Raw genomic sequence first — 26,283 nt, 5'->3', positions numbered from 1 at the left:
TGTTCCCCAGCTACCTTTCACCCAGTGATTTTAGCCTCCATTGAGGATCCTTGCTGAAATCAGTTATCATGCTGTTTGTAAAGTAATGACTTTAGTTCTTTCATTCCTTCTGCTTCTAATAGCTGGCATTTTTCTGTAAAGAATCGTTTCCCCCTTTCCCTTCCTCTTTCTCTTGGTCTTTTTCTTTCTCTAAACCATAGAGCACGCACCGTGGTTCTGTGATGACCATACCTGTACCACTACCTATGGCAAACCTACTGAATACAGTTCAAGATGGCTTTGCAGTTCCTACTGTTCTTAGAATATATTCCACAAGGGTATACAGTAAGCGTACTGCCTTTAAAAGATATTGGACGTAATTATTTTTCCTTCTCTGATCATATGGTCAACTTGATGTACATTCAGAGGAGACAGTATGTTTTTTAGAAAATGTATTTTCTAACTTTGCTTCTGGAGTGTACAAGTGCAGTTTATTTTTACATAATCAACCTCATTGATTTCTTACTAATTCTGATAAGTTACCTGTACATTTTCCCAGGTTTTCACTCTAGATAATCATATAGTCTGCAGAAAATAAAAAGCAGTTTTGGCTTTTTTGTTTTAGTCTGTAAAGCTGTTGTTACTTTTCTTTACTGCATTCCTAGGACCTTCACTGTAGTGTTGATTAGACTGTAATAGAGGAAACCTTTAATCTTGTTCCTGATGTAATGGGACTGCAGTTAAGATTTCATCAATAAACATAGTGTTTGCTGTAGGTTTTTGATAGGTACCTTTTTAAAGGTTATGAATGTTCCCTTACGGTATTATTTGCTAAAGAGTTTCTATCATGAATAGGTATTAGCTTTATCAGATGCCTTTTTTTAAAATCTCGTGATAATCATTTGGTTTTTTTTCTTTTAATATATTAACATGTGGAATTACACTGATATGTGTTTTAATGCTGAAATACCCTTGATATCTTGTGTCAAAATCATATTGGTTATGATATTTTTTTAATACATTGATTTTCTATCTAATATGTAATTTAGAATTTTTACATCTGTGTTCCTGGGAGGAATTGACCTATAATTTTTTTCAACCACAGTTTCAAAGATCTGTTTAACTTTTCTGTTTCTTCTTAAGACAATTTGAGTCACATTTTTCTAAGAAAGTATTTGTTTTATCTGAATAATAAAATCTATTGGTATGAAGTTGTTCACTATTTTATATTTTAATTTCTTGGTAGAGGTTTGTCATAGTATTTTTCTTTTTTAAAGAACCAATTTTTTGCCTTTGTTTCTCTTCTTTTATAAAAAATTTAAAATTTATGTGTATTATTTTTTGGCTGCCCTGGATCTTAGTTTCAGCATGAGGGATCTAGTTGCAACATAGGAATTCTTAATTGTGTCATGTGGGATCTAGTTCCCTGACCAAGGATCAAGCGTGGGCCCCCTGCATTGGGAGCCTTAGCCATTAGACTATCAGGGAAGTCCCATGTTTCTCTTCTGTCTTATATCTTTGTTTCTGTTTCATTAATCTACTCTTTACTATTACTTTCCTCCTAATTTCTTATTTCTGCTTTAAAAAAGAATTATTAGATATTAGCTTCTTGATGGTTGATCTTTCTCCTTGTCTAAATGTAATCTGTTAAGGCTGTAAATTTAACTCTTAAGTTAAATTAGAAGTGGATATTTTAATTTGCATATTAAATGTAGCTGCTGCATTCAAAACTTTATTGAGGTGAAATTTACAGCCATAAAAATTTATCCTTCTTACATCCTTCTTACATGTAAAATCCAATGATTTTTAGTATATTTACAGAGTTGCAACATCACTACAATCTAATTTTAGAAAATTCCCATAACCCCAGAGACAAGCCTCCTGCCCGTTTGCAGTCATTTTCCATTCCTATCCCAACCCTAGGCAACCATTTACCTACTTTCTGTCTCTGTAAATTTGCCTTTTCTGGACATTTCGTAGAATTAGAAGCATACACAGTTTTTTGAGATTCATCTGTGTTGTTCAGATTGTTCATTCCTTTTTTTATTGCTGAATAATAATGTATTTTCATTACTGTTCAGAAGTAAGTATTTTCTAATCTTTGTTATGACTTCTTTCATCATCAAGTTAGTTAGAAGTGGGTATTTTAATTTGCAAATGTAGGATTTTAAATTTCTTTCTTGGATATCGGTTTCTAACTCAATTGCTTTGGGTTTATGATTCTTTGATGTGTGCTGAAACTGCCTTAATCATCTAATGCTTGATTGTTTTCAGCAAACATTTCCCTTGCACTTGGGAATAGGGTGTATTTGCTAATGATAGGCGCAAGATTTTACATATGTTATTAGATTTGAACTTGTATTTGAATCTTTTATATCATTATTAATATTTGTTTGCTTAATCTATCAAGTACTAAGAGAAGTGAGATAAAAATTCTCTTTTATAAGGATACATTTATAAATTTCTCATAGTATAGTTAATTTGGGGATTATATTATTAGGTGCATACACATTTTAAATCATCATATCTTCCTGGTAAGCTGAATCTTTTATCATTTTACAGACCCTTTTTGTCTTTGACAATACCTTGAGATTTGTTTTGCCTTATGTTAATTTAGTTAATACCAGCTTTTTTTGGCGATGCGTGTCTTTTCTTATCTTTTTACTTTTGACTGTCTTGTGACTTTTTGCTTCAGGTTGGTTGGTATTTCATAATAATGTATATAATAATATAGCTAGATTAACTTTTTAATATATTGGAAAATCTTTGTCTTTCAAGTGGTACATTCAGTCTAGTTACATTTACTGTGATTGCTGATAAATTTAGGTTGATACCCACCATCTTTTTTTTTTTTTTTTTTTTTATTAGTTGGAGGCTAATTACTTCACAACATTTCAGGGGGTTTTGTCATACATTGATATGAATCAGCCATAGATTTACACGTATTCCCCATCCCGATCCCCCCTCCCACCTCCCTCTCCACCCGATTCCTCTGGGTCTTCCCAGTGTACCAGGCCCGAGCACTTGTCTCATGCATCCCACCTGGGCTGGTGATCTGTTTCACCATAGATAGTATACATGCTGTTCTTTTGAAATATCCCACCCTCACCTTCTCCCACAGAGTTCAAAAGTCTGTTCTGTATTTCTGTGTCTCTTTTTCTGTTTTGCATATAGGGTTATCGTTACCATCTTTCTAAATTCCATATATATGTGTTAGTATGCTGTAATGTTCTTTATCTTTCTGGCTTACTTCACTCTGTATAAGGGGCTCCAGTTTCATCCATCTCATTAGGACTGGTTCAAATGAATTCTTTTTACGGCTGAGTAATATTCCATGGTGTATATGTACCACAGCTTCCTTATCCATTCATCTGCTGATGGGCATCTAGGTTGCTTCCATGTCCTGGCTATTATAAACAGTGCTGCGATGAACATTGGGGTGCACGTGTCTCTTTCAGATCTGGTTTCCTCAGTGTGTATGCCCAGAAGTGGGATTGCTGGGTCATATGGCAGTTCTATTTCCAGTTTTTTAAGAAATCTCCACACTGTTTTCCATAGTGGCTGTACTAGTTTGCATTCCCACCAACAGTGTAAGAGGGTTCCCTTTTCTCCACACCCTCTCCAGCATTTATTGCTTGTAGACTTTTGGATAGCAGCCATCCTGACTGGCGTGTAATGGTACCTCATTGTGGTTTTGATTTGCATTTCTCTGATAATGAGTGATGTTGAGCATCTTTTCATGTGTTTGTTAGCCATCTGTATGTCTTCTTTGGAGAAATGTCTGTTTAGTTCTTTGGCCCATTTTTTGATTGGGTCATTTATTTTTCTGGAATTGAGCTGCAGGAGTTGCTTGTATATTTTTGAGATTAATCCTTTGTCTGTTTCTTCATTTGCTATTATTTTCTCCCAATCTGAGGGCTGTCTTTTCACCTTACTTATAGTTTCCTTTGTAGTGCAAAAGCTTTTAAGTTTCATTAGGTCCCATTTGTTTATTTTTGCTTTTATTTCCAATATTCTGGGAGGTGGGTCATAGAGGATCTTGCTGTGATTTATGTCGGAGAGTGTTTTGCCTATGTTCTCCTCTAGGAGTTTTATAGTTTCTGGTCTTACATTTAGATCTTTAATCCATTTTGAGTTTATTTTTGTGTATGGTGTTAGAAGTGTTCTAGTTTCATTCTTTTACAAGTGGTTGACCAGTTTTCCCAGCACCACTTGTTAAAGAGGTTGTCTTTTTTCCATTGTATATCCTTGCCTCCTTTGTCAAAGATAAGGTGTCCATAGGTTCGTGGATTTATCTCTGGGCTTTCTATTCTGTTCCATTGATCTATATTTCTGTCTTTGTGCAGTACCACACTGTCTTGATGACTGTGGCTTTGTAGTAGAGTCTGAAGTCAGGCAGGTTGATTCCTCCAGTTCCATTCTTCTTTCTCAAGATACTTTGGCTATTCGAGGTTTTTTGTATTTCCATAACAAATTGTGAAATTCTTTGGTCTAGTTCTGTGAAAAATACCGTTGGTAGCTTGATAGGGATTGCATTGAATCTATAGATTGCTTTGGGTAGAATAGCCATTTTGACAATATTGATTCTTCCAATCCATGAACACGGTATGTTTCTCCATCTGTTTGTGTCCTCTTTGATTTCTTTCATCAGTGTTTTATAGTTTTCTATGTATAGGTCTTTTGTTTCTTTAGGTAGATATACTCCTAAGTATTTTATTCTTTTTGTTGCAATGGTGAATGGTATTGTTTCCTTAATTTCTCTTTCTGTTTTTTCATTGTTAGTATATAGGAATGCAAGGGATTTCTGTGTGTTAATTTTATATCCTGCAACTTTACTATATTCATTGATTAGTTCTAGTAATTTTCTGGTAGAGTCTTTAGGGTTTTCTATGTAGAGGATCATGTCATCTGCAAACAGTGAGAGTTTCACTTCTTCTTTTCCTATCTGGATTCCTTTTACTTCTTTTTCTGCTCTGATTGCTGTGGCCAAAACTTCCAACACTATGTTGAATAGTAGTGGTGAGAGTGGGCACCCTTGTCTTGTTCCTGATTTCAGGGGAAATGCTTTCAATTTTTCACCATTGAGGGTGATGCTTGCTGTGGGTTTGTCATATATAGCTTTTATTATGTTGAGGTATGTTCCTTCTATTCCTGCTTTTTGGAGAGTTTTAATCATAAATGAGTGTTGAATTTTGTCAAAGGCTTTCTCTGCATCTATTGAGATAATCATATGGTTTTTATCTTTCAATTTGTTAATGTGGTGTATTACATTGATTGATTTGCGGATATTAAAGAATCCTTGCATTCCTGGGATAAAGCCCACTTGGTCGTGGTGTATGATTTTTTTAATATGTTGTTGGATTCTGTTTGCTAGAATTTTGTTAAGGATTTTTGCATCTATGTTCATCAGTGATATTGGCCTGTAGTTTTCTTTTTTTGTGGCATCTTTGTCAGGTTTTGGAATTAGGGTGATGGTGGCCTCATAGAATGAGTTTGGAAGTTTACCTTCTTCTGCAATTTTCTGGAAGAGTTTGAGTAAGGTAGGTGTTAGCTCTTCTCTAAATTTTTGGTAGAATTCAGCTGTGAAGCCATCTGGTCCTGGGCTTTTGTTTGCTGGAAGATTTTTGATTACAGTTTCGATTTCCTTGCCTGTGATGGGTCTGTTAAGATCTTCTATTTCTTCCTGGTTCAGTTTTGGAAAGTTATACTTTTCTAAGAATTTGTCCATTTCATCCAAGTTGTCCATTTTATTGGCATAGAGCTGCTGGTAGTAGTCTCTTATGATCCTTTGTATTTCAGTGTTGTCTGTTGTGATCTCTCCATTTTCATTTCTAATTTTGTTAATTTGGTTCTTCTCTCTTTGTTTCTTAATGAGTCTTGCTAATGGTTTGTCAATTTTGTTTATTTTTTCAAAAAACCAGCTTTTAGCTTTGTTGATTTTTGCTATGGTCTCTTTAGTTTCTTTTGCATTTATTTCTGCCCTAATTTTTAAGATTTCTTTCCTTCTGCTAACCCTGGGGTTCTTCATTTCTTCCTTCTCTAATTGCTTTAGGTGTAGAGTTAGGTTATTTATTTGGCTTTTTTCTTGTTTCTTGATGTAAGCCTGTAATGCTATGAACCTTCCCCTTAGCACTGCTTTTACAGTGTCCCATAGGTTTTGGGTTGTTGTGTTTTCATTTTCATTCATTTCTATACATATTTTGATTTCTTTTTTGATTTCTTCTATGATTTGTTGGTTATTCAGAAGCGTGTTATTTAGCCTCCAGGTGTTTGAATTTTTAACAATTTTTTTCCTGTAATTGAGATCTAATCTTACTGCACTGTGGTCAGAAAAGATGACTGGAATGATTTCAATTTTTTTGAATTTTCCAAGACTAGATTTATGGCCCAGGATGTGATCTATTCTGGAGAAGGTTCCGTGTGCACTTGAGAAAAAGGTGAAGTTGCTTGTTTTGGGGTGAAATGTCCTATAGATATCAATTAGGTCTAGCTGGTCCATTGTGTCATTTAAAGTTTGTGTTTCCTTGTTAATTTTCTGTTTAGTTGATCTATCCATAGTTGTGAGTGGGGTATTAAAGTCTCCCACTATTATTGTGTTACTATTAATTTCCTCTTTCATACTCGTTAGTGTTTGCCGTACATATTGCGGTGCTCCTATGTTGGGTGCATATATATTTATAATTGTTATATCTTCTTCTTGGATTGATCCTTTGATCATTATGTAGTGTCCTTCTTTGTCTCTTTTCACAGCTTTTATTTGAAAGTCTATTTTATCTGATATGAGTATTGCGACTCCTGCTTTCTTTTGGTCTCCATTTGCATGAAATATTTTTTTCCAGCCCTTCACTTTTAGTCTGTATGTGTCTCTTGTTTTGAGGTGGGTCTCTTGTAGACAGCATATATGGGGGTCTTGTTTTTGTATCCATTCAGCCAATCTTTGTCTTTTGGTTGGGGCATTCAACCCATTTACATTTAAGGTAATTATTGATAGGTGTGGTCCCGTTGCCATTTACTTTGTTGTTTTGGGTTCACGTTTATACAACCTTTCTGCATTTCCTGTCTAGAGAAGATCCTTTAGCATTTGTTGAAGAGCTGGTTTGGTGGTGCTGAATTCTCTCAGCTTTTGCTTATCTGTAAAGCTTTTGAGTTCTCCTTCATATCTGAATGAGATCCTTGCTGGATACAGTAATCTAGGTTGTAGGTTATTCTCTTTCATTACTTTCAGGACGTCCTGCCATTCCCTTCTGGCCTGGAGGGTTTCTATTGATAGGTCAGCTGTTATCCTTATGGGAATCCCTTTGTGTGTTATTTGTTGTTTTTCCCTTGCTGCTTTTAATATTTGTTCTTTGTGTTTGATCTTTGTTAGTTTGATTAATATGTGTCTTGGGGTGTTTCGCCTTGGGTTTATCCTGTTTGGGACTCTCTGGGTTTCTTGGACTTGAGTGGCTATTTCCTTCCCCATTTTAGGGAAGTTTTCAGCTATTATCTCCTCGAGTATTTTCTCATGGCCTTTCTTTTTGTCTTCTTCTTCTGGAACTCCTATGATTCGAATGTTGGGGCGTTTCACAGTGTCCCAGAGGTCCCTGAGGTTGTCCTCATTTCTTTTGATCCTTTTTTTCTTTTTTCCTCTCTGCTTCATTTATTTCCACCATTTTATCTTCTACCTCACTTATCCTATCTTCTGCCTCCGTTATTCTACTCTTGGTTCCCTCCAAAGTGTTTTTGATCTCATTCATTGCATTGTTCATTTTTAATTGACTCTTTTTTATTTCTTCTAGGTCTTTATTAAACAATTCTTGTATCTTTTCAATCTTTGTCTCCAGGCTATTTATCTGTAACTCCATTTTGTTTTCAAGATTTTGGATCATTTTTATTATCATTATTCTAAATTCTTTTTCAGGTAGATTCCCTATCTCCTCCTCTTTTGTTTGACTTGGTGGGCATTTTTCATGTTCCTTTACCTGTTGGGTATTTCTTTGCCTTTTCATCTTGTTTAGATTGCTGTGTCTGGAGTAGACTTTCTGTATTCTGGAGGTCTGTGGTTCCTTTTTATTGTGGAGGATTTACCCAGTGGGTGGGGTTAGATGATTGGCTTGTCAAGGTTTCCCGGTTAGGGAAGCTTGCGTCAGTGTTCTGGTGCGTGGAACTTGATTTCTTCTTTTTGGAGAGCAATGGAGTGCCCAGTAATGAGTTTTGAGATGGGGCTATGTGTTAGGTGTCACCTTGGGCAGTCTGTATGTTGACATTCGGGGCTATGTTCCTGTGTTGCTGGAGAATTTGCGTGGTATGTCTTGCTCTAAAACTTACTGGCTCTTGGGTGGTGGTTGGTTTCAGTGTAGGTATGGAGGCTTTTGGACGGTCACTTATTGCTTAAAGTTCCATGTAGTCAGGAGTTTTCTGGTGTTCTCAGGTTTTGGGCTTAAGTTTCCTGCCTCTGGATTTCAGTTTTATTCTTCCTGTAGTCTCAGGACTTCCCAACTATACAGCACTGATAATAAAACTTCTAGGTTAATGGCAAAAAGATTCTCCCCCGTTAGGGACACCCAGAGAGGTTCACAGAGTTACATGAACAGGAGAAAAGGGAGGAGGGAGATAGAGATGAGCAGGAGGAGAAAAAGGGGGACTCAAGAGGAGAGAGACAGATCTACGCAGCTGTCTGTTCCCAGAGTGTTCTCCGTATCTCAGACACCTACAAGGATTCACAGAATTGGATTGGGAAGAGAAGGGGAAAGGAGGAAATAGAGGTGTTCTGAGGTAGAAAACAGAGAGTCAAGATTGGGAGAGAATAATCTTCGGTTTAAAGATAGGGCTTCTCTTTTTTTTTTTTTGGTAAGGTTATAGTGTAGTGAAAATGAAAATGAAGAGTAGTAGAGGAGTACTAGAGGACTTTAAAAGAAATAAGAGAAAAAGAAAAATAGAAAATAAAAGAGAAAACGGAAAGAAAAAAAAGAAGAAAAAAGAAAAAAAGAAAAAGAAAAAAAAGAAAAAAAAAAAAAAAAAAAAAAAAAAAAAAAAAAAAAAAAAAAAAAAGAAAGAAAAAAAATTTTTTTTTCCCCTAATTAAAAAAATCGTAAAAATCTATGAAAATGAAAGTTAAGGAGTAATGGGGGAGTAATAGGGAATTTTAAAGGAAAATAAAAGAGAAAAAAAAGAAAAAATATAAAAAGAAAAAAAAATTTTTTTTTTTTTTTCCTTACTTAGAAAAAAAAAAGTAAAAATATATCTAGGAGTTTCTCTGGAGCTGCTGCGGTCAGTGTGGGTTCGGCTCAGTTTCAGATAGCTCCTCGTTCCAGCTTACACTTCTCGATATCTACAGGGCCCTTCCGGTGAAGTCGGTGTTTTCTACAGGGATTTTAATCTGTTGCACCAGTCCCTTCTGAAGCGGTTCCCTTTGTTTATTTGGCTTCTGTTTGCCGGTCTCTTCAGAGCCTCATTTCCGCCCTGACACAGGCGGGCGGAGGTGGACTCTTATTCAGCTAGCTAGTTCCGTTGCGCTGCTGGGAGGGCTGACGCTGCGGGGATGGGCTGGCGCTGCGGGGCGGGGCTGACGCTGCGGGGAGGGGCTGGCCCTGCGGGGGCGGGCTGGCGCTGCCGGGAGGGGCTGACGCTGCTTTCTCCGTCTGCCGCTGCTTAGGCTCCCGGCTGTTCTATATGGAGCACGCCCCGCGCTGCGCTAGGTTCCAGCCCTCGGGTGTTACACAAAAGCGCGGAAGGAAAAGCTGCGCCTGCTCTCTGTGCCTTCCCCGTCAGAGCGGTCCAGGCAGCGAGGGGCTTGATGGGCGCACTATCCCCAGGTGTGGCGCACTCACTCCCTTCCGCGGACCCAGTCTCAGTTTCCGCTGACGCCAGTCGGGTGCGCGCGCCTTCCGCCCTCTGCGTCCCCAGCCCCAGTCCCCCCCGCGCGCGGTCGGGTGCCTGCGCCCTGTGTCTCGCCGCGACCTTCCCCTCCCCCCTGCCTCCTGCCTCCGGCGGGGCTGGGCGGGTCCGCAGCCTGCGATCTCTTCTTGGGACTTTCTCCGTCCCTTTGTTCTGCGAACGGCCGGCAGTGTGTTCCGGCCGGTTAATTTTCTCTCTTTTGGTCTCCCACAGTTCAAGTTGGCACCTCACAGAAGCTCCCTCCGATTGTCCTCAGGGCACTCAGGCCCGGACCCTAGCCCAAGCAAGGCCGCCTAAGACTCCCTTCCGGGGACGGGTCTCCGTCCTTAGCTCTTTTGTCTCACTTTTTATCCTTTATATTTTGTCCTACCTCCTTTCGAAGACAATGGTCTGCTTTTCTGGGTGCCTGATGACCTCAGCTAGCGATCAGAAGTTGTTTTGTGAGGTTTGCTCTGCATTCAGTTATTCTTTTGATGAATTTGTAGGAGAGAAAGTGGTCTCCCCGTCCTACTCCTCCGCCATCTTGGCTCCTCCCCAACTGTTCTTTAATATCATATGAATTCATGACTATTTTATATTTAGAGTTATAATCTAATACTACATTATTGGTTTTCTTGCTTAAATTGTTTCAGCTTTGGCCATCGGGAGGTCTTTCAACTGACTTGTTTCTTTGACTTACACCCAATCAATGTGTGTGTGTATTTTCTTACATGTATGTCTGCTTTTTTTGTACATCCTTATTTTTTGGCAATATAAGATACTCCAGGTTCAGCTTATATATCTCCTATCCAGGTTTGCAATCATACTCCCAAAGAAGATCTGGTTTCTTTTACTGGAGAAAGGTATTAGAAATCAAAGTCTGGGTGCTGAGTGTATTCATTGCTACTGGTTATCACTTCTTTTAGACCCTCTCAGCTGAAATAGCAAGAAAACACGTCTGTATAGCAACACATGTACATGCACACAACCACCAATAGTGGTATGTCTATCCATTATTATCTATAAAAGGTACATATGAGTTCATATTGATGCATTTAACTCAAGTTTATTGCCAAACCAATCATCCTAGGCTGTTTCTTTTGTTTATTGTAAATACCCACTCCAACAGTGAGAAAGCTGAATCCTATTACCCACAATTCATTTAATTTCCAATATCCATGCAGAGCAGTATCAGAGCTTTAAACTCATACTGCCATGGGAGAAAGAAAAAAAACAAACTATGATTTTGAATACAGTGTTCACGTTCAGTTCCTTTGCCTTTAGTCTTAAAGAAGCCCCTCATACCTAAAATCACTAAGGTCAGAACTTCACAGCCCAGCCATCTTCAGTAATGCAGTTTAATATGTTTGTAATAGGGCTTCCCTTGTGGCTCAGCTGGTAAAGAATCCGCCTGGGAGACCTGGGTTCGATCCCTGGGCCGGGAAGCTCGCCTGGAGAAGGGAAAGGCCACCCACTCCAGTATTCTGGCCTGGAGAATTCAATGGACTGTAGAGTCCATGGGGTCACAAAGAGTTGGACATGACTGAGCGACTTTCACTTTACTTTATGTTTGTAATATGGATACTTTTGTCAACCTATAGTCCATTTTCAGATTCTTTGCTGTTATATATGTTTTTTGACCTTGCACACGTGAGGAGGCATGGCAACTCACTTCAGTGTTCTTGCCTGGAGAATTCCATGCACAGAGGAGCCTTGCGGGCTACAGTCCGTGGGGTTGCACAGAGTCAGACACTGCTGAAGCAACTTGGCATGCAAGCACATTAAGGTTTGGCTTTTCTGTAACATTCTAAGGATTTTGACACCTGCAGAATGTCGTGTATCCACCATTACAGCATCACACATCACAGTTTCATCACCTGAAAAAAATCACCTCTTCAACCCTACCTTCACGCCCCAAAATCCTGGGCAAATCTGAACATTTTATCATTTTCTTTTCTATATTTGTTCTTTTCCAGACTGTCATATAACTGGAATCTCACAACTTACAGCCTTTTCAGAATGACTTCTTTCACTTAAAAACATGCATTTGAGATTCCTCCATATCCTTTCATGCCTTGATAGCTCATTTCTTTTTGTCAGTAAATAGTATTCCAGAATATGGATGTAGCACAGTTTGTCTATTTGCCAACTGAAGCACATCTTGGTTGCTTTCAGTCATGACAATAATGAACAGGGTTGCTATAAGTCATTCTGTGCAGGTTTTTGTGTAGACTTAGGTTTTCAAGTAAATACCTAGGACAGTAACTGCTGGATTATATGATAAGTCAGAGTGTAAATGTCTAAGAAACTGCCAAACTGTTTTCCAGAGTGGCTGGGCCAATTTGCATTCCCAACATCAGTGAGTGAGAATTCTTTTTTCTCTACATCTTTGCCAGAATTTGGTATTCTCAACTAAAATTTTTATTCTAACAGGTGTATAATATTCTCTCATTTTAATTTGCAGTTACACAATTACAAATTGGGGTAGCAAAGAGTCAGACACAACTTAGCAACTGAACAACAACAATGAAAACTTAAGTCAAGCATTTGTGATGTGCTTATTTCTCATCTGTATGTCTTTGATGAGGTATTTGTTTAGGAATCTTAAATTTTTAAAATTTAATTCTTAAACTTTCAATTAAAACAGTCCTTTGTGTTTTTTGTGGATAGAAATTCTTTTCAGATAACATGTTTTCCAAACACTTTCTCCTAGTCTATGGCTCATCTTTCTTTTAAGAGTATCTTTTGCAATGTAGAAGCTTCTAACTTGTATAAAGTTCAGTTTCTCATTTTTCTTGTCTAATGGATTATTATGCTTTTGGTATGGCTCACATCATCTTATGTTTAAAAATTGAGGCATTATTGACACAAATTATAATAGTTTCAGATGTACAATATAATAATTTGATATTGTACATACTGTGAAATAATTGCCACAAGTCTAGTTAACATCTATCACCATATATAGGTACAAAATTTCTTATGATTAGAACTTTAGAGATCTGTTCTCTTAGTAACCTTCAAGTATGTATGCAAATGGTCTTATTAACTGTAGTTACTATGCTGTATGTTACATCCCCAAGACATGTATTTTTATAACTGGAAGTTTGTATATTTGTCTTCCTCAGTGTGACTTATTTCACTTAACCATAATGCCCTCAGGATCATTTCATGTTTCTAGAAAATGATAAAATTTAATGTTTTCTATGGCTAAACCCATTTTGTATATAATACCCAGTGGGTAGGAACTCACTGGGGCCATTACTATAACAAACTATCCTTGAGTTTATCTCAAGGATAATTAAAATTTTAACTGGAGTTGAAACCTGAATAATAAACATTTTATGACAATTAAATTTGAGTCTTTCTATCCCTTTAATATTATAAGCTTTTAGTCATTTCGGTTTTAGGTGTTTTGGTTTAGGTTTTACGATGTTTGCAGGAGGCAATTAGGGAGTGTGAAGATTCATGAATGATGTTTACAAACTCTTCTTGGCATGGCTATTGTATTCTTTCACTCTCTCTGTGTCCCAGAGGTCACGTGACTTATCCTGCCTAGAACAGACTCCCACCTGTTTCTATCCAAATCTTTTAATCAGTGGTCAGCTCAGGGAATTTTTTTACGAGGTCCTGTCTAGAATAATCGCAACAGTGCCATGTGATTGTGTCTTTCAGCCTCATGGAGAGCAGTAATTGGGCAATATTCATGGAGAATGCAAAATGAAATCTGTGTAACAAAAAAAAAAATCAGGGTTGCTGTATATGTTTTACGTCTGTTTGGTGCCAGGTTTTTGCAGCTACTTAAAATGATTCTTCTTTGTTGGTGTCTAGAGTGTCAAAAGATCTACTTCCAAATAGCATAAATAAAACAGTAAATGTGTTCTGCAGTGGTCTGATCTGCTGTTATTGTTCATGAAAGTGTTAGTCGCTCAGCTGTGTCAGAGTCTCTGTGATCCCATGGATGGTAGCCCACCAGGCTCTGTCCATGGGATTCTCCAGGCAAGAATACTGCAGTGAGCAGCCATTCCCTTTTCCAGGGGACCTTCCTAACCCAGGGAATGAAACCCGGTTTCCCACATTGCAGGCAGATTCTTTACCATCTGTGCCACCAGGAAAGTCCCATTATTATGGGAGCCTTTGTCTTTAGGCATCAAGAGAGAATTGTTAAATACCGTCATTATTCACTGTATATATGTTATAATATATTAATATACTATTATTAATAGTATGTAACAAATAATTCCTATCCTGATGCCTAAAGACAAAGGCTCCCAAGAGGTCTCACCCATTAATTGAAAGCCATTTATTGTGAATATTCCCCAGCCACTTGACTTGTTAGCTCAAGTGACTTGAATTTCATGGTTCAAAGGTGAATGATTTGTAATAACCTAGAGCATCAATTCGAGTCAAATTATATATGCAGCAGCATTTATACAGAAGGTAAGGAAATAATTTAGGTCAAAATGAACACACTGTGAATGTCTGAAAACTGGTCAACATTATCCTTTGAAACAGAGGTGTCCAAAGACACTTATTTCTGTTTTGAAATATTAGCAAGTTAAAAGCTTTTTGGCAATGTTTCTTTTTTCATGTGATATGAATGGAGATGCTGTTAGAACTGAAAACCTTTTTGTTGTTGTTGGCAGTACTGGTACTGTGTGGTAAAGAATGAACTTTGAAATTTTATATGGAGCTATTGATAAAACAGAATCTTATAGAAAGACTCTAATTTTTGTATGTCAGAGTAATAGAAAATACAGTATTTCTAGAAAATACAGTATTTCTATTTGAATGACTTTAGGAGTTTTCTCAGCTCCTTAATATGAGTCCTTTATAAATTCCTTTTGATAAAAAACATACTTCAGAATACATGTGTCACTTATTTGTGAATATGTTTATAGCAAAAAAATATCACGTATTTGAGATCAGTTACCCGTGTGGGTCTTCAAAGACACTTTGTTTTCTGTTCTTTACATATTTTGCATTTTGTAGCCACTGTGTAGAGTTGTTACGCAGGTCTGGGAGACAGCAATCATTTAAGTTTAACAATAGTTTTCAAACAAATGGAAGTAAAAGGACCTGAAGAGGCAGGTGTCATTTGACTTTACCTGGAAGATACCATTTAGGTTAGATTTTTTAATTAAAAAATTCTTTTTATATATTAGTTGGATTCCTTTCATAGTAATTATATTCTTCTTAAGTGTTGGTTGCTCAGTTGTGTCCAACTATTTGCGACCCCATGGACTGTAACCTGCCAGGCTCCTCCGGCCATGGGATTTCCCAAGCAAGAATACTGGAGTGGGTTGCCAGTTCCTTCTCCAGGGGGTCTTCCCAACCCAGAGATTGAACCCGGGTCTCCCTCATTGCAGGCAGACTCTTTACCATCTGAGCCACCAGGGAAATTCTTTATATTCTTCTTAAGATGTATTAGTTTTTGAACTTGTGATAACTAATAAACTGAAAGCTTTGAAAAGTAATTTCTTGTTTGCCTGGACGTAACTGAAACTTTGGGCATATCAACTTGCTTATTATAATAACACAAAAATATTGGCTACACTCGAGTCAGGTTGAGTTGAAACTGGTAGGGCAGAGAAAGGAGGATTTCAGAGAAGCTAAATCCTGGGTCCTTTCCAAAGCCAGCTCGTTTTTCCCTTCCCTGCAGCGAACTCCACAAAGGGGAGCAAGCTGACTCTCATGAGTCACCAGCCAATCTTCACTCCTCGGAAGGACGCGGACGAAGACGTTTGTCACCAAACAAGCTGTGTGACCCAGCCGCACCCCGCCCCACTCTCTGCGCTAGAAACACCTCCTTCATTTAATGTGTCAGGTAACTCCGGCCAGTGGTTCCTGGCTCAGGCATTCCTGTGATAATGAGCTTCCTTTCCCTGGAAGCTAAAACTTTGCATTTTTTCTTTTTTTTCAAAGCAAAATCCCTGGCTTTACAGATTTACTTTTATTGAAATTGCCTGCCCAGTCGAAATCTTCAGTATATGTGGGTCTTCCCACAGTATGCGGAAAGGATATTTTTCTATCAGAAATAAACAGGCACTCCCCCACCAGCAGGACTTTTCTTTGTTCAGGGGGAGTTTGCTTTCAATTCAGTTCCAGTGACTCTGTGCGGTACTGTGTACTCACGGTCTATTCAGGCCAGGGTGCTTTCTGGTGTAGAACCCTGCAGCAGATGGTGACCTTTTCAGCCTGACAAATGGCAGTTTGGTACAGTCACAACATCTTACCTGAGGAGGTTTAAGGGGTTAGATCTAATAGGATTCTCCTAAATTATTGGTTGAGACATATCTGTTTATCTTCATTTCACATTTCTCCTTGCCTGAGTTTAGCAATTAAGTCTATATCCCGGGAACTGCTTAAGTTAGTAAGAAGTAGGACTTTACTTTTTTTTTAAATTATTATTAGTTGGAGACTAATTACTTTACAATATTGTAGTGGTTTTTTTCATACATTGACATGAATCAGCCATGGATTTACATGTATTCCCCATCCCGATCCCCCCTCCCACCTCCCTCTCTACCCGATCCCTCTGGGTCTTCCCAGTGCACCAGCAGAAGAATGGATAAGGAAGCTGTGGTACATATACACCATGGAATATTACTCAGCCATTAAAAAGAATTCATTTGAATCAGTTCTAATGAGATGGATGAAACTGGAGCCCATTATACAGAGTGAAGTAAGCCAGAAAGGACTTTACTTTACAATCCTGTTTTGTTTTGTTTTTTTTTAATAATTCAATATGCCCAAAGACTTTATCTTGATCAAAATACATAGTTCCATCATATGCCTATCATTGTATGTGAGGTGGTATCTTATATTAATATGGTTCAACAGTGACTTTCTCAAGTTGTGATTTTATGGTATGTAGTAGACTGGCTTGCAGTTGAGTTGTGGGTATCATACCTAGCATATTTAGTGCACCTTTTTCAGGTCAGCTCAACAAATCATTCCTCTGTCTCAAGAAAGAATTTCCCATAGATCCAAATGACTAATCCAACAGTCACAGGATCACCAGATAATGCAGTCCTATGTAATACCTCAGGTAGTTCAAGATAAATAGAAAAAAAGTTTTAATTATAATATTTGCTTTTAAAATGCCATTTTTGGACATAAACATTTGTAACCATAGAACCTCAAAATTATGTGATGAACCCAGAAGTCTTAATGACCCCAAGGGAAAAAGTATTTTATAACCACATAGAATCTAGTACACTGGATATAGTTGAGTGTATAATAGAGATTGTGAAGGTTATTTGTGAAATAGGTACATCCTCTCTGCTTCCTGTTTTTTCCTGTTTGCATTTTCCCTTCTAACTAGCTGTGTGTGTGGAGGTGGTTGTCCTTGGAATGCATATAAACTGCTTTCAATATGTCTTTACACAGGCAGGGGCTGTTAATCTTAGGCAATCCTAAATATCCTTTGCTTTCTTTTTCTCAGTCCTTAGCTATTCTGCCTTGGATATGATCTGCTGATTTGCTCATTTTCCAGCCCCCAAACATTCTCTCCATGATGCTCTCTTGACCTTCATGACTGATTAGTGAGTCACAGGTATAAAGACTTAAGAATAAACCACACTGGGAGAAGCCAGCCAAGGCTTCCTGCATAATTACATGAAAAAAAAAAAAAAGAAGCAATCTTTTTTCATTTCTAGAAAATATTTCTTTAATTTCCTCCCTTATATTATGAGGTGATTGGGCAAATTAATCTGTAAATCTCTTTGGGAGCAAGCTTTCTAATTTTCTTTTAAGAACTTCTATTGTTACATAAGAATATCTCATTAAGCTTTGCCTTTCCTGGGGAGCAAGAAGGCAGCAGGTGATAATGAAATAAAGATTTTTCAAGAGGTATGCTTTTTACCAATGAAAATAAAAAGGTGTTAAATACACTTCTAAATTAAGTATTTTCTTAAAATCAGGAGTTGAGCATCTGTTTGATTTCCTTCCTAGAGGCTTTTATGGCAATTTTTCCTCTATAAGGAGGCAACATGAATTGCATTGACATCATTAAGCCTGCTAAAGCCTATTCCCAAATTCAGGACTTAAGCTGACTAAAGAATAATTTCCTTTTTGATTAGAGTCAACTTTATAGAAACTTCTCACCTCTTTGAGTATCTTGTGTTTATAATTTTTATTCAAGACTTTAAAGTAGGATGCTTTTTTGTAGCCTTTGGGTAGAGATGTCATAAGCAAGATGAACAGTGAAATCAATTTTTTGTTGTATATTAAAAGCCTAAGCATATTTGAAAATGCTTCATCATCTGAAACAGTGTTCTTGGACAAAACACCATAGTGGATGGTAAATTTGCATTCCTCTAATTTGTGATTTATGATTTGTAATAAGTGAAACTATCTTTCCTGTCTTTTACATTTAAACGTACTTTCCTTATTGTATAAATATATCAAGAATTTTTGCAATATATTGCTAAAATGTTGATAGATTCTTAAGATTTTGCAGTTGGTAAACATTCATGCATATGTATGGTTTTTAATTATCTCCTAGGATTATGCCTCCTTTAAAACTCTTACAGTGTAACTCTTTAAAAAATAATCAGTTCAAGAAAGGGTTATAACGGGTTGACAGTGATTTATATGAAAAGCATTTTCCCTTCAGCACTGTCATTTTACTTCTCACAAAGTAAGTGTTAATGATGGTGTGTCTTATGTGTGTATTCAAAACTTGGTAAGTAGAGTTTAATAAATACATACAGCTGTTTACAATTTTAATGGTACTGTAAATAAGTATTGATGAAAGAACTTATACTTTTGTGATCAGTATGATTTTCTTTATAACTAGATTCAGACCACATGAATTTTCTTTGAATTGCATTTAAAAAAAATGTGACGTGGAACTTTCTTTGCCACATATATGAATCTATTTAATTATAGTCTATTTGTAACAGTGAACTATATTTTTGTATCACAATTCTGTTATTAGTGGACATTTAGTCAATCTCCAAGAATTTTTAAAAAAGATATAAAAATAGAATGTATTATTCTTTGTACATGGACACTCCAAGATATCTTAGGGAAGCATTCCTGAGTTTAGAATTATATGCATTTTAGAAATAAATAGGTATTTTGATATTGCATTTCAAAAACGCACCAGTGTTGATGAGCATTTTCCCACCATTTGGCCAATTCTGACCATCAGATATATCAAGTGTATTTATTTTCCTTTTCAATTGGTAGTATGATGGAAAAAACATAAATAATTATCATTTGATTTTACTTTCCAGATAGCATATAAGATTAAATATTTTCATATATATAAAGTTAATTTTGGTATACTATTTTGTGGTATCTGTTCATAAATTTTCTCCTTATTTATCTTGTTATTTTCATATAAATTCTATCACATATAGGTTTTAAATATTTTCCCCAGTCTGTTACTTGTTTGTCAAAATTTGTTTACTATTATATAATTAAATGCATTAGTCTGTTCCTTTGATTTCTTTATTTTGTAGCTTGTTAAATGGATCTTTCTTACCCTAAAATTATTAGCATATTTTATTTTGTAATATTTTTAAAGTTTTATATTTTACATTTAGAATCTGAACTTTGTGTTAAGTAGCAAAAGGTAAATTTCTAATCCATTTTTTTTTTGGAGAAGCTAAATAGCTTGGCTCCAGTATTTTGGTCTATGGTCCACATGATCCATTTAAATCAATTTTGTATTTGCTGTGAAATAAGAGCTAAGCTTTTTCCTGTTCTTTTTTTCATGTAGCTATCCACCTTTTCCAGCACTGTTTATTGAAAATATTTTCCTTTTTCCACTGATAACTGTCAGAAAAAGAAGCAAAAGCAGGAGGAGAACAAGAAGATGCCTGGGGGATATCCCTGGGTGCTAGAAAAGGGATGGATGTGTTCTGTAGTGGTCACAGAAATGTGCATATATAAAACATAAAAATTGCAAAGAACTAATGGCACACAAAAGTACCTCTAAAACCTGTGAAATGTGAATCAAGTAAGTGGAATGTATCAATGTGACTCTTCTGGCTATGATATTATACTAAGACAATGTGTTCATAGTGCAGAACACTAGGCATTACCTTGTGGAATCTTTTTGTGTTAGTTCCTTCAGCTACATGTTGAGCCTACAATGATCACAAAATAAAATGTCAACATTACTTGTGAAAACATTCTTTAAAAAAGGTTAGCATTTGTCACAAAAGTGACTTTAGAAATTCCTAAATCCTTGAAATGAAATTCAAGGGGTTAGATGAATAAAAGACGGGTTTACCGATAACCATGAGAAGCAATTGTAGAGTGAAACAAATTTTTCAAATCAAGACCTATTAAATAAACAGGTAACAATTAGAGGAGGAATTGTTACTAACCTTCTTAATGATCTAACTTGCTAGAGTTAGCTATTTCATCTCTGTAGAATGACCCAATATGTACAGTGCAGGGTAAGGAGGTCAGTGGGAATTAGTTAAGACTTTCATAAAGCAGGCTAGTGACCAGTTAAATTCCATAAGAGGAGATATTTATTCCACATCTCTATGCAGGATTGGTCTGATTATTTGACTCGGCAGTCAATTAGTTCAAAAAACCTATTCAATGAAAAGCTATTAAACCAGTTGTGCATATAAGTGGAATGGATAAAAATTCAGTTGCCACAAAGAGGTAACTAAGTGATTAAGTAGGGTTCTATTTCCATTACAATTATTAAATTGTCATTTTGAGCAAAATCTTCTGTCTTCAGCAAGTATACAAGGTACCTGGAAAAATGATAGTATAGCCAGTTTCCATGAGAAATTTTTTAAAGTAGGCATGTCACTATATCCATGAAGATAGTACAGAAAGGTAGATGCCCATTTCAAAATAAATATTTTACCCCTCAGACAAGACCAAAGGAGAAGTGAAGATATGTACTCTTTTTTTCTGAATGTGTTCAGTCACATCATATCTGTAATATACATTTAGCCTAGAATAATTCTAAACTGTTTTAAATATGTAGATTGTATCTAAAAAGGTTCTTCTTAATTGTTGTTTTAAAAAGGTAGGGCTTTACAGCTGGACAGACTCAGTAGCAACCTATTAATTCCAGCCCCAAATTGCATTTGAAAATAAGCAGAAGCATAGATACATATCAGTGGTTCAGTTCAGAATAGACCACCCCCCCCTTCTGATAAATTATGCTATACTTTGCAGAGTGCTGTTATCAAAGGAAGCATTCTGATGCCTATTTATACTGTTTAGGAAATGGAGACTCAGAATTAGTGACCATTAGAGTCACAGGGGTACCCGCAGAGCCAGAGCTCGGAGCCAGCCTTTTTTCATGTACAGTACTCTAGGGGCAGCAGTTTGTTTCCTGTAAGAAGTGGTGCCATAACCTTGCAGTAGGTGGAATAATGGTTTCCCAAAGGTGTCCATTTATAACCTTTAGAATCAGCAGATATGTTATCTTACATGGCGGGCTTCCCTGGTGGCTCAGATGGTAAAGCGTCTGTCTCCAATGCTGGACACCCGGGTTCGATCCCTGGGTCGGGAAGATCCCCTGGAGAAGGAACTGGCAACCCACCCCAGTACTCTTGCCTGGAAAATCCCATGGACAGAGGAACCTGGTAGGCTACAGTCCATGGGGTCACAAAGAGTCAGACACGACTGAGCGACTTTACTTACTTACTTACATGGCAAAAAAGATTTGGTAAATTTGATTCCATTCAGGATCCTGAGATGGGAAATTATCCCCTATTACCCGAATAGGTACAACATAGTCACAGGGGTTCTTTTGAGAAAAAAGGGAGACAGAATAGTAGGAATCAGAGGAAATGTGATGAATGGTAGGAGGCAGAGATCTGAGTCATGGGGGGTCATGAACCAAGGAGTGCAGGTGGCCTCAGGAAGTTGATAAGGCAAGAAAAACAGAATCCTCCCAAGAGCCTTCAGACGGAGCACATCCCAGCCACGCTTTGCGGGGAGCCGGCACACGAGGTCCCACCCATGACAAGGTCATGAGGCAGAAAACCTGACAGGCAAGGTGGATCAGGTTTTCAGGGATTCCGAAAAGCTGCCCCCAGCGCTCACCTTAAAGATGATATCTGTCTTTCTGATGCTTGCTTCAATAGACTACTCCCCAGCCTTCCCTGATCTCTTTCCAAATAAGAATCAATTTAGAACTTTAATCAATAAGTTTCCCTGGTGGTGGTATTTTATGAGATTATCCAGGGTGAAAGGAGTGTTTTAATTTAAACTCCTTTGCTGGTATTTTAGTTTGTTTGGCAAATGCATCTATGCCCTTGGTACTAATATGCATGATTGCTTATAATACCCTAATCATAAAATAACATAAAGAACCTGATCATATAAAGGCCCTAACAGACATAGAGTCCTTTGGGGAGTGAGGAAGCCCTATTAGAAAACACAAGAAAAGTTATTCTAAAAGTGGCTATTGGGTTAACATTTGCTTGCTGTGTTTTTGCTCTTAATGTGCTAAGGTTGTGTTAGAGAAACCATTGTTAATATAGTTATAGATCTAGAAAAATAAGAGCTTAGCTCTAGTGTGGTAACAATGAAACAGTTGTTAATTATTAGCCAGGAGCGCTAGGCAGGGGCTGCGTCACCAAAGTTGCAGAGTCAGTGTGGGGTAAACTTCTTAGATAAACGCAACTGACAACTTCTGCAGAAGGATTAATTTTTGTGTTAACACAGTTATATTTCTACTCTGTACTGTTGCCCTATGAGACTGCTACCTTTCAGTTAAGGTCACCACAGAAACGGAAAATAGTTTTACATTCACCTGACCTGCATGAAATGTTAATAGGCCCCAAGGCCAGAAGATAATGTACAAGACCCTCATAAACAAAGAAGTATGCAGAAAACACCCTGGTTTCGTGAAGAACAAGCTGATGTAATGTTAAACTATCCTCCCCTCAGAAATGTACTAACTTAGGGTATAAAAGCCATGGTAAAAAATAAAGCATTGCCAGACTCTGCTGCACCCCCCATCTGGTCACTCTCTCTCTCTCTCTCTTTCTCTCTCTCTCTCTCTCCCTCGCAGACTTGGCTCTATTAAGGCTGGTCTCATGTGTCTTCTCTCTCTCACCGATGCCATTCATTCCGAGGGTACCCCCTGGATCCTGCCGAGGCTGGACCCTGGCAATGCTTTGATTTTAACCTAGTCCTACCCATTTCAGACTTCTGACCTCCGATTTAAGAGCGTAGATTTGTATTGTTTCAGCCACTAAATTTATAATAATTTGTTATAACAGCAATAGGAAACTCTTACAAAGTTTTAAAAGTAATGCTTCATGTAAATATATACCTCAGCAATTCTTCTCTATGTCTAATATTCTGATGAGAAATTTGCCTCTCAATAGGAACCATGAAAGAGTTCAAAGCTAATACTTTTATCTTGAGTTGAGCTCTGTGTTTTTCTTTCTCTTGACATCTTTGACTTCTTAAATCAAACCTTTTCCCCCCGTTAATCATACCTAAAGATTGTGTTTTCCGTGTTCTTAATACCCTTCTAGGTTTTTTTAAGCATATCTGGATGATTTTATAGAAAGGGAGGATTACCCTTTCATTATAGTGTGGCATGTTACTGAATTGTGTGCTGTCAATACTTCTTATCAACAGATGCCGATATGGCTTGGGATGCTAGGAACCTTAATCCTGGGATCCCTATAAGGTGAGATGTCAGTGTACCAGGACTCACAGTATTTGCCAACTCAGAATTTATTCATCCTTTTAAAAATTATTGTACTGAGGTATGATTTATTAAAAATTATACTTAAAATAGATAAACAGTGAGGGCCTACAGTATTAGCACAGGAACTCTGCTCAATATTCTGCAATAACCTAAATGGGAAAGGAATTTGAAAAAGGATAGTTGTATGTGTGTGTATGACTGAATCACTTTGCTATACACCTGAAACATGGCATTGTAAATCAACTGTACTCCAGTATAAAATAAAAACTAAAAGTTGTACATATTAATGAATACAACTTTAAGATTTTAGAGATAAGTACCCATTCATGAAACCATCACCATAATCCATACCATAAACATATTCATCACCTTCAAAAGTTGCCTTGTGATAATATTACTGTTAGTCTTTGTGATAGGAACACAATATAGGATCTACCCTCTTAGAAAAATTGTAAGTCTACAATACAGTATTGTTACCTGTAGACACTATGTCATAAAGCATATCTCTTGCTCATTTTATCTAACTGAACCCTTTAGCTACTTCCACTTCCTTTTCCCGAGGCAGTGTTTATTCTTAACCTATCGACTGTTCACATCTTTCAAACACCTAGAGAACACCCAGTGTTAAATTATATGTTCCTTTCTGTTTATCTTCAGTTGTCTTCTGTGCTTTTATGAGCTCATTGACGACTCTAAATCAAAGCACTTAAATAGTCTTACAAATATCCACTTGCCTACTCATCTGGAACTCATTATTATTTATGTTGAGAGAACTATGAAGCCTCTAGCTCATTGACATTATGATTTATAACACTCTGAGGAGTGAAAGAATGTATAATATCTTAAAGTTATTACCATAGAGCATTATATTTTCAATGTAGATATTGACGTTCTTACAAGCAATACTTAATCATTTTTCCCCTTAATGACATATTTTGGAAGCTTTAGATGAATTAATACACAAAAATATCTTGTTTACTGAGATAAAATCTCACTTTCATACCTCAGATTAACAGGATTACATTTTACACTTTTCAATTAATCCCACATTAATGGACAAATGTCAGTAATACTGATGATCTGGCCAAGAGTATTAGTACTTCAGCATAAGGGCTGTATAACATATTCACATGATGGAAATTTTTCAAAATTTTAAGTATACAGAAATTAATATTATATTTTAAAATATGTTACTCAGAGCTATCAAAGGGAAGAAATACTAAAAATCATAGTGCTAAGTAAATATGTCCAGTAGCTAATGAGTAATCTTGGCATACCAATGTGTGAATTTTTAACTATATTCATAATAATGAGAAGTGATAATTCTGAAAGACCCTCTCCCTAAATGAACATAGGACAAGATTCTGTATTCCACAAAGCATAGAAACACGTATTGACCATATAATCCTTAATGTACATTTTAAAACTTACTAATTTACAGGTTCTTTTAATGCATACAGATGATTATGGAAAAGGGAAAATGTTTATCAAGATAATTTGAGTTAAATAGATGCCTCTAAATATATCAAACAACATGTTCTATGGCCAGGTCCACTCAAAGGTCTAAATTTACATTTTAATTTCCAAATGAGAACATAGTTCAAATAAATTTGATTACATATTATGTTACACACTCCAAATGCTACATTATTCAAAAAATTTAAAGCCGAGCTATAAACAAGACTTTTACCCCTCCAAAGGATTTCTTTAACATTATCTAGCTCAAGTTTAGATATATGTGTATGAATTATTTTCTAAGTATATTCATTTTATTAGAACATGTGAAAACATATATAGATCCACATGTGTGGCTGAGGTGGTAAAGAATCAGCCTATAGGGCAGGAGATGCAGGTTTGATCCCTGGGTTGGGAAGATTCCCTGAAGAAGGGAATGACTACCCACTCCAGTATTCTTGCCTGGGAAATTCCATGGGGACAGGAGCCTGTTGGGTTACAGGTCATGGGGGTCGCAAAGAGTCAGACATGACTGAGTGACTACATGCATGCACACAGATCTACATTATGTGGTTGACTTAAACCATCTTGCAGCCTCTCTCCTAGGAGCACAATATGGAAAATAAGTAAGTTATTAAGTAAATATCCTAGCTGGAATTCAGACAAATGGAAAGGTATGATTCAATAGGACACAGAAGAGATAGACATCAGAGGTAGACATCAGCTATCAGAAGAAAACAATTGTAAAAATTTAGGTACCCAACATAGAAGCCCATATGTGAATAAAGCAAATAATAACAAACCTAAAGGAAGAAATAGAAAACAATGCAATACAATATTACTAGGGGACTTAAGTACCCCAATCATCAATGGATAGGTCATCTAGAGAAAAAAATAAGGAAACACACACAGCCTTCACCAGTATACAAGACTGACCACATAGACTTTGTTAATATACATACAACACATTCCATCCAAAAGTACCAGAACACACATTCTTCTCAAGTGCTCATGGGCATTCTCCAGGATAAATCATATGTTAGGTTACAAAACAAAACTTAAAAAATTAAGAGGTACTGAAGTTATCCCAAGCAACTTTTTTTTACCACCATGGTGTGATACCAGAAGCCAACTGCAAGAAGAAGACTGGGAAATTCACAAATATCTGGAGATAAAACAACAAACTACTAAACAATATTGGGGAAAAAGAAATGTAAGGTGAAATAAAAAAAATATATTGAATCAAACTAAAATGGGACACATACCAAAAGCTATCATATAAATTATTTCTAAGAGAAAAGTTCATAGCAGTAAGTGCCTTCCTCAAGAAA

At 36.8% G+C, this 26,283-nt stretch overlaps 1 protein-coding gene across 1 annotated transcript in view; it reads left to right on the top strand.

Moving 5' to 3' along the window:
* Positions 1-26,283, top strand: part of MTOR (mechanistic target of rapamycin kinase) — a 146,451-nt gene that overhangs the window by 23,607 nt on the left and 96,561 nt on the right. The gene's annotated exons all lie outside the window — the stretch shown is intronic.

Source organism: Cervus canadensis, chromosome 13 (assembly GCF_019320065.1).
Source record: "Cervus canadensis isolate Bull #8, Minnesota chromosome 13, ASM1932006v1, whole genome shotgun sequence".
Taxonomy (NCBI): Eukaryota; Metazoa; Chordata; class Mammalia; order Artiodactyla; family Cervidae; genus Cervus; species Cervus canadensis.
The sequence above is the reverse complement of the archived record's forward strand: the minus strand, read 5'-3'. Positions and strand labels throughout refer to the sequence as shown.